The following is a 9624-nucleotide window of genomic DNA, read 5'->3' as shown; positions in this document are numbered from 1 at the left end:
GTCCTGTGTGTTTGCTCAGTGTGTGTGTGTGTGTGTGTGTGTGTGTGTGTGTTTGCTCAGTGATAAATGAGGCTGGTAATGACACCTTAACAATAGGTGCATTAGCGTTACACAGGCTTCACATCAGCAGCCTGCAGCTACAGACTCCCTGTGGAAAAAACAGACTGATGTTTCATACAGAGAAACATCTGAAACTACTGGAACATTTCTGTTTATTACACGGCTCAGTTCGGCCAATCAAGGCAGTCCGATGCGTGTTATTTCTGAGTAACAGATGGCTGTTTTACATCTCATCCCATCACTCTGCAGTCATGAAGTCTGGTACATTTGATGGATTTCATTAAGTGGCGCCACCTAGAGGCAGAAACCTGTTTACTGCAGACAAACACTGAGCTAACCGAGGTTAGACACCTGGAAGACTTTTACAGTATTACTCGAATTTATTCATAGAGAACCAGACTTGAGCTTGCTGGTTAGAGGCTGAACAACAATCTATTTGTTTACGTTTCTATGGTTACATTTCTGCGACAGTGTAGCATGGATGCTAGCTACAGATGTTGCTATGGTTACAGTTCTGCTGAACTATTTTTTGGTGCAAGCTTGTAAATTTGTAATAAAATAATTTTAAATCAATGTTTTGTGTCAAACTGTCACTTTTTTTTATAAGTATGGATATAAGTCATGTCATTTTTTTTTTATTTGTAATGAGCAGGATAATAAACAGTGAGCCTCAGGTCTTTATTCACCTTGTTTGGGTTTATTCTGCATCATGTCCAGCTCACCGCACGTTATCCCTGACATAATGTACCATCTGTCTGCTGTCCTGGCATCATCTGTCACCTGGTGAAGTTGCTGAATGGATCATCTAATATAATATAATATCAGTATAATTAATTCCTTATAATAATGCACTAGAGCTATGGCAGCCACAAGTGTTATTAGACCTTTAATGCTGCTGGTTTGCAGCATTTCGTTTTCTTCTCAAAGGGTTTTTCCAGCATCAAAAAGCTTCAGTGTGGAACCATTTGAGCACAGAACCTTTTGAAAAGAGGTTTTACTCGAGCCTAAAGAACTCTATTTTCTGCTCCTATACAGCCTATATGGAAGCCCTTTTTGCTATGTGTCGCCATGCTTTCTCCTGTCTTGGAGGAGAAGAGTGGAGTGGCTGTGAGGTAATAGTGTGCAGGGGGGGCGGTAGAGAGACAAAGAGAGAAAGAGAGAGAGAGAGAGAGAGAGAGAGAGAGAGAGAGAGAGAGAGAGAGAGAGAGAGAGAGAGGGATCCAGGGGAAGCATCAAACGGAGGTGGGCTGCAGACTGGTCGCTGGTCGGGATCCGTTTCGCCGCCTCGGTCGCTCCAGACGCATCAGGTTAGTAAAACCAAACGCACCGTGCGCAAAAAATAACAGAAAAAACGCCTCGGAAACAGGTGGCGGGGATGCTCGTTTTTGTGTGTGTGTGTTTTTAAGAGGTGATAACTGATAACGCCTTTCTGGTGCTGGTGCTGCTCGGATGGCTACTGGTGGGAAGACGGGGAGATGAGAGGAGGGAAGAGAGGGGATGAGGAGAGGAGAGAGGGGATGAGGAAAGAGGATGAGGAGAGAGGAGATAAGGAGACGAGGAGGGATGGGTGCGCGCAGGTTTAGGCGTGATCTGCTGGTTTGTGTGGAGAAGGGAACGCGCTGGAAGGCTGCTGGCTTGATGCGGGCGGCAGGCGGGTTGCAGCCTGCAGGTACCGGGCTGCAGGTACCAGGCGGTTTTACCTGTAAAGAGACTTAATGGAACAAGAGGAGACGCTCGGGGAGGAAACGCATGATTCCTATCTCTAAATTGCGGTTGTACGGCGGCTTTGCTTCTCAGTTTTGACTCCTGGATATCCGAAATGAGCGCGTGTAGATGATGTTTCCTCCCCTAACAGGCCTGCGTCTGTCTGTCTGTCTGTCTGTCTGTCTGCCTGCACATCCACCTATCTCTCCGTCCAGGTGAACAGCGATCTCGCCTGTTTCACCGCCATATCGCTCCTGTAGGTGCGAATGATGGGAGGAGGAGGAGGAGGAGGAGGAGGAGGAGGAGGAAGAGGCTGTTTGTCGCTTTAGAAACCATTCACAGAAAGCAGCCGAGGAGAGCTTTCAATGAAATGCATGATCAAGAATGATCCAGATCCCGCGTTTAATTACGTTTTCCGCGCGCCCTTCTGCGCGTTTTCTGTGCGGTTTAGTGTGCAGCGCGCGCGGCAGGATGCGGACTGCTGAGGGACGGATGGTGGAGAGCCTGAATTATTTATAGGACCGAGTGCATTGATTAGCTTTATGTAATACACTGGCGGTGTGTGTGTGCGTGCGTGCGTGTGTGTGTGTGTGTGTGTGCAAGTCAGAGAGAGAGAGATTTTCATAGAGGAAGGCGATGTTTGAGAGGTGGTGTGTGTGTGTGTGTGTGTGTGTGTGTGTGTGTGTGTGTGTGTGTGTGCATCATCTATATGAGCTTGTCAGAGAAGAAGGCAGTGTGAGAGGTGGTTGTGTGTGTGTGTGTGTGTGTGTGTGTGTGTGTGAGAGAGAGGGAGAGAGAGAGAGGGAGATGCTAATAGCCTGCTGTAGCCAATCACAGGCAGAGAAAACTGAGCAGTAGTAACCTCTGAAATACCTCAACTACTAGAATTAAAGGTAAAATCCCCCCAAAAAACACTAACACTGAAAAACAGCTGTTGATGATGTACTTTTCATTCCTGGCCCCATCCAGTAGTTTGTTGTGTTTTTCTTCTTGGTGGATAACCGGCCAATCGTAGACGAGGTGACATCACCTCCAGATATTTCCAGCAGCTACAGTGGAGTTTGATATGAGAAAATGTTTCAGGATGTAAAACATCAGCGGTAAACGTCAGGTTTTGGTGTCAGTCCCTCAGAATCAAAGAGCGAGGGCTTCTTTCTAGAGCCGCCATTTTGCACCGAGAGACGTTCAACAATCATACAGGGAGAAATCCATCGTAGAAGAGGAGAGAGACCAGTTTCTCCACCACAGGAGCAGGAGAGAGACCAGAATGCACTGCAGCAGAGAGACAGGTTGGGGTTTGAGGAAGGGACGACTCTCACTTTTACTCGACTGGAGAAACTCCCTCTCTTACTATCACTATCTCTCTTTCCACCTACATGCTGTATGCAACAAGTTCACACCCCTTGTCTGGGGGTTGTTGAAAGGCATTGTGGGAAACGTAGTAAACCACCAACCAACAGAAGTAGGAGATGAGGTAGACCAAAAAAGTATGAGCTTGTCAGAGGAGAAGTCAGTGTGTGACAGGTGGTTGTGTGTGTGTGGTGAAAAAAAAAAAACTCTCTTTACCACTCAGCAGTTTTACCTCATTTGAATTAGTCGGCCAATCAGGCTCCTTTTAACTAAACTACATTTATTTGCAAAGCACATTTTAAAACATTATTCTCATCCTGAGCCACAATAGATTTGGAAACAAAATCTTGGTAACTGAATAATATTGGTTGAAAAGTAGAACCCGCACTCTGAAGTAGGCTACGATTTAACTCTTCTGATCCATGATGGATCTTCGGTCAGGTCAAATTAAAATTAGAACCACCTGTTCATTCATACAAATTCAGAAAACAGAATTTAAATTCAGTCGTCCGCTGGAACAAATCTCATCACTTTCAATCTAAGTCATTTACACAAACACAAGATCTCAAGTCAAGACTTTAGAAACCTTTTCAAGTCATCAAAGTACAAGTCAGAGTCAAGTCCCAAGTCACCAGAACCCAAGTCAAGTCAAGTCTCAAGTCTTCTCTTCATGCATCAAGTCAAGTCTCAAGCAATTACAATTGTGACTTGAGTCTGACTCGAGTCCAAGTCATGTGACTCGAGTCCCAAACATAGAATATACAGTACTGTGCAAAAGTCTTAGGCACCCTAGCTGTTTTATATACATTTTGTCTTAGATGTTTATTTATTTGTTTTCTGCATTAGTGTGTCAGTAGACTGCTCTTTATAGTAATTTTTTTTAATATTTAGAAACTTTTCATTTCATTATTTTTGAAAGCATCTTCGATTTTTTTTTACATGTGCCTAAGACTTTTGCACAGTACTGTATATATAAATTACATAGACAAAATACACGTAGAAAAAACATACACATACGCTATCGAAAGTACTTTCATATGTGATGTCATATCGCCATCAAAACTCATCTATCCCATACTTACATGACCACGCCCCCTAACTGAATCATATTGCACCTTTAATGTGTGTTATCTTGATGGACAGCTAGGTGGGAACTCTCTTTATTGTTGTATATCCTCTGCTGCACTTCCATCATTAAAGGCAATCCTGGTATTTAGGATTTCTGAATATATCACTGTCAGGTGAATTATGATAATGACCATCAGCTGTGTGTTCCACAGCTGCTGCAAGCTCATTTTTTATCAGGATTTTCACTATTCGCCTTTCCCTGCAGCTGTGGATTTGTAACTTCCCAGCCCTCCGGAAAGAATCTCTGAGATCCTGAGCAAATCCAGACAGCCAATCCACAAGTAGGATCAAAAAAAACAAAAAAACCCAGAGAGAAACTGAGGAAAAAATGACTTGAAAGCTCATGTTCTCTTCTGCTTAAAGTTTGCAGAAGGGAGTTGTAAATATCATCCAGCAGCGTTTATGGGTATCATTTTTGTTGATATAAACCCTCTAGTCACGGCCTTTTGCCTTTGTGTAACTGCAGAAATCACTGAGGCTCCCGTTTCTACTCGCAAAAAAACATTATAATTCGCCATTATAACTAATTGCATAACGAGGAAAAAACCTGCACGTCTTTAAAGAGGATTACAGTTATTATTTGGGTCGTGACATCTCCGACTTCAGGCTTTACCATGGGTGTCAGAAAATGACTGAATCTCCATTATCATTACTCTGTCATTATTCTATTGTCAATAGAAAATCTGGCATTGCTAAATAGATGAATAAATCTCCAGCATTGTACCGGCGAACAATGAGCGTTTGAGTGGCAGGAGCGCAGAGAGAGCCTCGGCCCGTGTGTGTTTGGCGTTCGCCACAAAACACACCGAACAATCTCTGCACCGATACGGCGTTAGTCATCAAGGCTGCGCTCATGCAGTCGGAGCCGCGCTGTACATCGAGACGTTACTTCCCGGCTTGCGTGTTATTCTGAAGCGAAGGCGTGCAAATGGGTTTCATGGAGGGCCGGACCAGCAGGACGCAAGCTTTATTACACAGGTTGCTGTGTGGTTTCCTCAGGCAAATTGAGGCTTGATGCAGTGAAATGCTAGCCTGGTATCCAGACCCTATGAATCACAGTTTTCAGCACTTTGAATTTGCATGACGATGTGAAATGCAGGATCAGTTCAAATGGCTGTAACTGAACTGTATTTCGTTTGGCAGTTAGTCATATTCCCCCTGTTATTTTCCCATAGTGAAATGTACTTTTTCTAATTTAAAGGTTCCATATTCTCCACTTTCCAGAGTTTTATTTTAGGCCTTGAGGTCCATTCAAAGCTGTGTGTGTGGTGTCATGAACCAAAAACACTCTCAATCCATTTCTCTACGTTCATTTTCCAGCATCTCTCTGAGCCTTACCAAGAACAGGCCGTTTCTGTCGCCGTGTCTTTAAGGCTCATTAATATTAACGACCCCTCTGTTCCGATTGGCTAACCGTTTCAAGAGTGAAACGTGAGACGCCGCGGCCCGGCGGCTACAGGTAGGGAAAACTCTCCGGTAATAAACGATGACGACCGCTCGACCGCTTTGAAAAAAACACTTTGTTAGTCTATTATTTCTTACAGAAATGATAATGAGCGAACCTTTGTGACGCCACAAAGTTACGGAAGTCCAAACGGCTCGTTTAGAGGCTCGCTTTTCTAATATGGATTGTGTGGATTTAGTTTTGATACTTTCACCATGTTTAGATACACATCCAACTCCTTTATCATCACAGAGGCAAGGGGAGTCCTGCTTTACACCATATGGGACCTTTAAGTTGTAATCCATCAGTTTTTTATTTATTTATTTAGTCTTCATCTTTGTTATTCTGCACTGCACTTCCCAGAGATCACCTGTCAGTCAAACAGTGTGGGCGGAGCTTGGATTTTCTGTTGATGCAGTTTGAGTTTCTTTAGGAGGTTCACTGACGCGTTGTGTTTAAAACGCTTATCAAGCTGATATCACAAAGTGTTCGCTCTTTAAAGCATCTTTAAAGCCACAATGAAATGGCATATTGAGAGCATCTTGCTTCCTTAATGTGATGTATTTCCTGTTGGAACAGGATGTTGGGGCGGGACATAACATACATGGAGTATCAGTTTGGGAGAGAAAGTCAGATTTCCTGTTGATGCAGTTTGAGTTTCTCTTTTCTCTGTCTGTTCAGCCATGGTGGCTATCACTGCTCATGCTAACTACCCAGTTCTTCTTCTTCTGTTGATTCCAAACAAACTGTTGCTGTGTCCGGAAATGTAAAATGTATCAAAGGCAACCGGCTTCCTCTGCTGCTGTTCAGGAGACTCTTCCTCTTCAGTCTGGATCGGTCTCTTCCTGTGTGGAGAAGATTTCCCACCAGTGAGCAAACTGACGGCAGAATTTAATTTGGACAAACAGGGAGAATCTACAGCGGCTCAGTCAGTGGGGATGAGACTGGATTTTAGCTTAACAACATATCTGCTTTATTAGATATTATATTAGATAGTATAGAGTAAGGCATGACGGAAAACATGGGAGAGAGAGAAAGAGGATTCCCTCCCCTTAATAAACCTGCAGTCTATACAGCATCTGTTGTAGAATTGCATCTGTCCTGCGTTAGTACTGCACAGTTCTCTCTTCAGTGTTATACAGCAGAACCAAATTAGTAAACTGTCAGGCTGCGTTCAACAGCCAGCATGTTCTGATCTGTTCATCTGAACTCTGCAGCGTTTCCTCCTTCAGTTCAGTCGGTTTGTCCAGGTGAGAACGATGACCTTTGACCTCTGGTGGCACCAAATAACGGCAGCGAGAGTCTCAGTCCTCTAACAAGAGAACTGCGGTGCGGTTCATTAATCCAACCGACTACAGGAAACCACCCCGAAACACAAGGGATTATGGGTAGAAGGAGACGGATGCTTGGAAAGCCTAGCAGAACAAAATGAAGTCTGGGCTGATGCTCATATTCAGCTGTTTCTTCTTCATGTGTTCTCAACTGGTATGAACACCACAGAAGAAGAGTAAAGAACCACAGAAGAAGAGTAAAGAAGATAAAGTTACAGAGACTGGAATCAGATTGGTTTTGACTCTCCTAGTTTTCGTCTTAGTTTATGATAATAACTTTGGTGTGTTGCTTTATAAATGAGACCTGATGTTGTTCTGCATGCTGATAATATCAAACTAATGCAAACAATAGCGGCGCTGGAGGACTGAACTGTAAACAGGCTCCACTGTCTGAGAGGATGATGAATGGCTTCTTCAGGAGTTTGTGGAGAATGACAGGTGTGTGTGTGTGTGTGTGTGTGTGTATGTGTGTGTGTGTGTGTGTGTGTTTGAAGACTTCTCTCCCAGTGTTTTGTTCTGCGGGGACCTCGCCACAGGGGGCCACCGAACGCCACAGAGAATTCATAAAAGATGCATTATTTATAACCGGCTCGCCACCGAAATATCTCCAATCAAACTGCTGGGAGACAAACTCTTTTTATTTAGAACAAGTGTCGCTGTTTACATGCTGCGAGACTTTGTATTATATCATCATTTTTTTTAAAAGAGACGTATTCAGAGGCGTAGTCGGGGTAAAAAAAGAATAAGTGTCAGTGTGTGTGTGTGTGTGTGTGTGTGTGTGTTGGGGGTTTATCCTGTTATTTATTTATTGCTGTACAGTCTCACACACTGCGCATGGCGATATAAATCATTGAAAATGTCTCATCAATTATCTACAAATTATGGCGTGAGGAAAGCTCGGGTGAAGGGAGTCACTCAGGAAATGCTAAGCCTGATGGGTAAATGAGTCTTAAGAGTTTGAGATGGACTTCCTGCTTCTAAACATTTTGATGCTGATAATAATGAATTTGGATCTTTTTTTTTCATCAGTTTGTTTTCAAACATACCACAGCTCAGATCACATTATTGCTCTTCATGATGTTCTGCAGATAAATGTAGTTTAGTTCAAAGTTGAATTGAATAAGTTAAACTAAATGAATGTGAAGACTGAGTTGTCACAATACTGGCTCCTGATTGGCCGCTCCTGATTAGCAGCGGCTCCTCTAATTCAAATGAGGTAAACCTGCTGAGTGGAGACTTCCCAGTTCAAATGCTGCAAACTGGACCCTGATTGGACAGATTTCAGTCATTCTTTAGTGAGGGAGCCAATCAGGAGCGAGTCCAGCTGTGATGCGTTTCCTGGAGTTAGTCTGAAAATGACTGGGAAAAAGGATGGAGTTTTGAAAATGCAATAACTTTAAATTCAACCACTCGAACAAAATCAAACTTTAACAATGTCTTTATTAAACATCTTTGATCACATAGATATATAAATAGAGGACAATTTGAATATATTACAGGGCTTTTAAAGACTTTAAAAGGGAAGTCTTTAAAGGGAAAAGTCTTCCAAAGAAGCCCAAAGATAAATATAAAAAATAAACATGCATGTAAATTTGCATGTATATTTTTGTGTTTGTTCCTTGCTCACTTAAGCACTTTTTGTTCATTTGTGCGCTCTATGAGCATTAGTAAACTTACTTTTTGCATTCAAGGTACTTCCTATTCCTTCATATTTTTTGATTTTTTGATTTTTTGATTTACGTGTAAAGCCGCCACATGGTGACAGGTTGGACTGGTGTATCAGTGGCTCAGTGGTGTTTTCCCAGTGGTTTCCCCCCCCATCACGCGGCGTAACCTCGTCATCTGTGACTCCTGGAGGACGGAGAGACACACCGACAGATCGAGAGTCTGTTCCTGAGCCTCGGTGTTCTGGCCGCGGCTGTTACCTCCTCCGGCGGCGTGTTGTCAGAGCCGACAGCGAACATGAATACAGAACGCAGCATGAATATATTCTACACATGCTTTTTCCGGAGGGCATGTTGCCGCCTTGATCTGATTTTTAGCGGCATTTTGGTCGTTTTCCGGGTGAATTTTATTGAACTCTGAAACAACAAAAAAATAAACACCCAACTTGTACCTGTAGTTGTTTGAACTTCTTTCCCACTGCTGGAAACTGGCAGCAGCCTTCCAGAAGACTCTCTGTCCCCTAAGCAGTCCATCTTCTACAAGTTTTTTTTTTTTTTACATATTGGTTGTTTTATTTTTTGCTGACTTTTGGTATTTTCTCTTGCCAACATTTTCTCCTGCTTCAGGCTGTGTACTCGCTTGTTTTATGATCAAAAACCGCTGTTTTTCTCTCCCAGAATGCACTGGAAAGAATCGCCCCGGTCACGGACTCCCACGAATCACCTACGGTGGCCCACTAGGGACTGTATTCGTATTTACGCTTGGAAATTTGACAACTCAAAATCTAAACACTAAAAAATGTGAACATTGTGAAATGCAACAAAAGGGCTATACTTTTTTTTGCCCCAACATTTTTGATTTCATGGAAATTTTTTGAACTTTAAGGACTTTCAGACCCTGTACACACACACACACACACACACACACACACACACACATACC

At 43.1% G+C, this 9624-nt stretch overlaps 1 protein-coding gene across 1 annotated transcript in view; it reads left to right on the top strand.

The window, feature by feature from the left end:
- The first annotated feature begins 1316 nt into the window (after positions 1 to 1316).
- cplx2b (complexin 2b) overlaps positions 1317 to 9624 on the top strand; it is a 63833-nt gene continuing 55525 nt past the window's right edge. The window contains exon 1 of the mRNA XM_078289147.1: positions 1317 to 1367. The gene's annotated coding sequence lies outside the window, so the exon portion shown is untranslated. The remainder of the gene's footprint in view (positions 1368 to 9624) is intronic.

Source organism: Centroberyx gerrardi, chromosome 16 (assembly GCF_048128805.1).
Source record: "Centroberyx gerrardi isolate f3 chromosome 16, fCenGer3.hap1.cur.20231027, whole genome shotgun sequence".
NCBI lineage: Eukaryota > Metazoa > Chordata > Actinopteri > Beryciformes > Berycidae > Centroberyx > Centroberyx gerrardi.
This window is presented reverse-complemented; position numbering and strand designations above follow the sequence as displayed.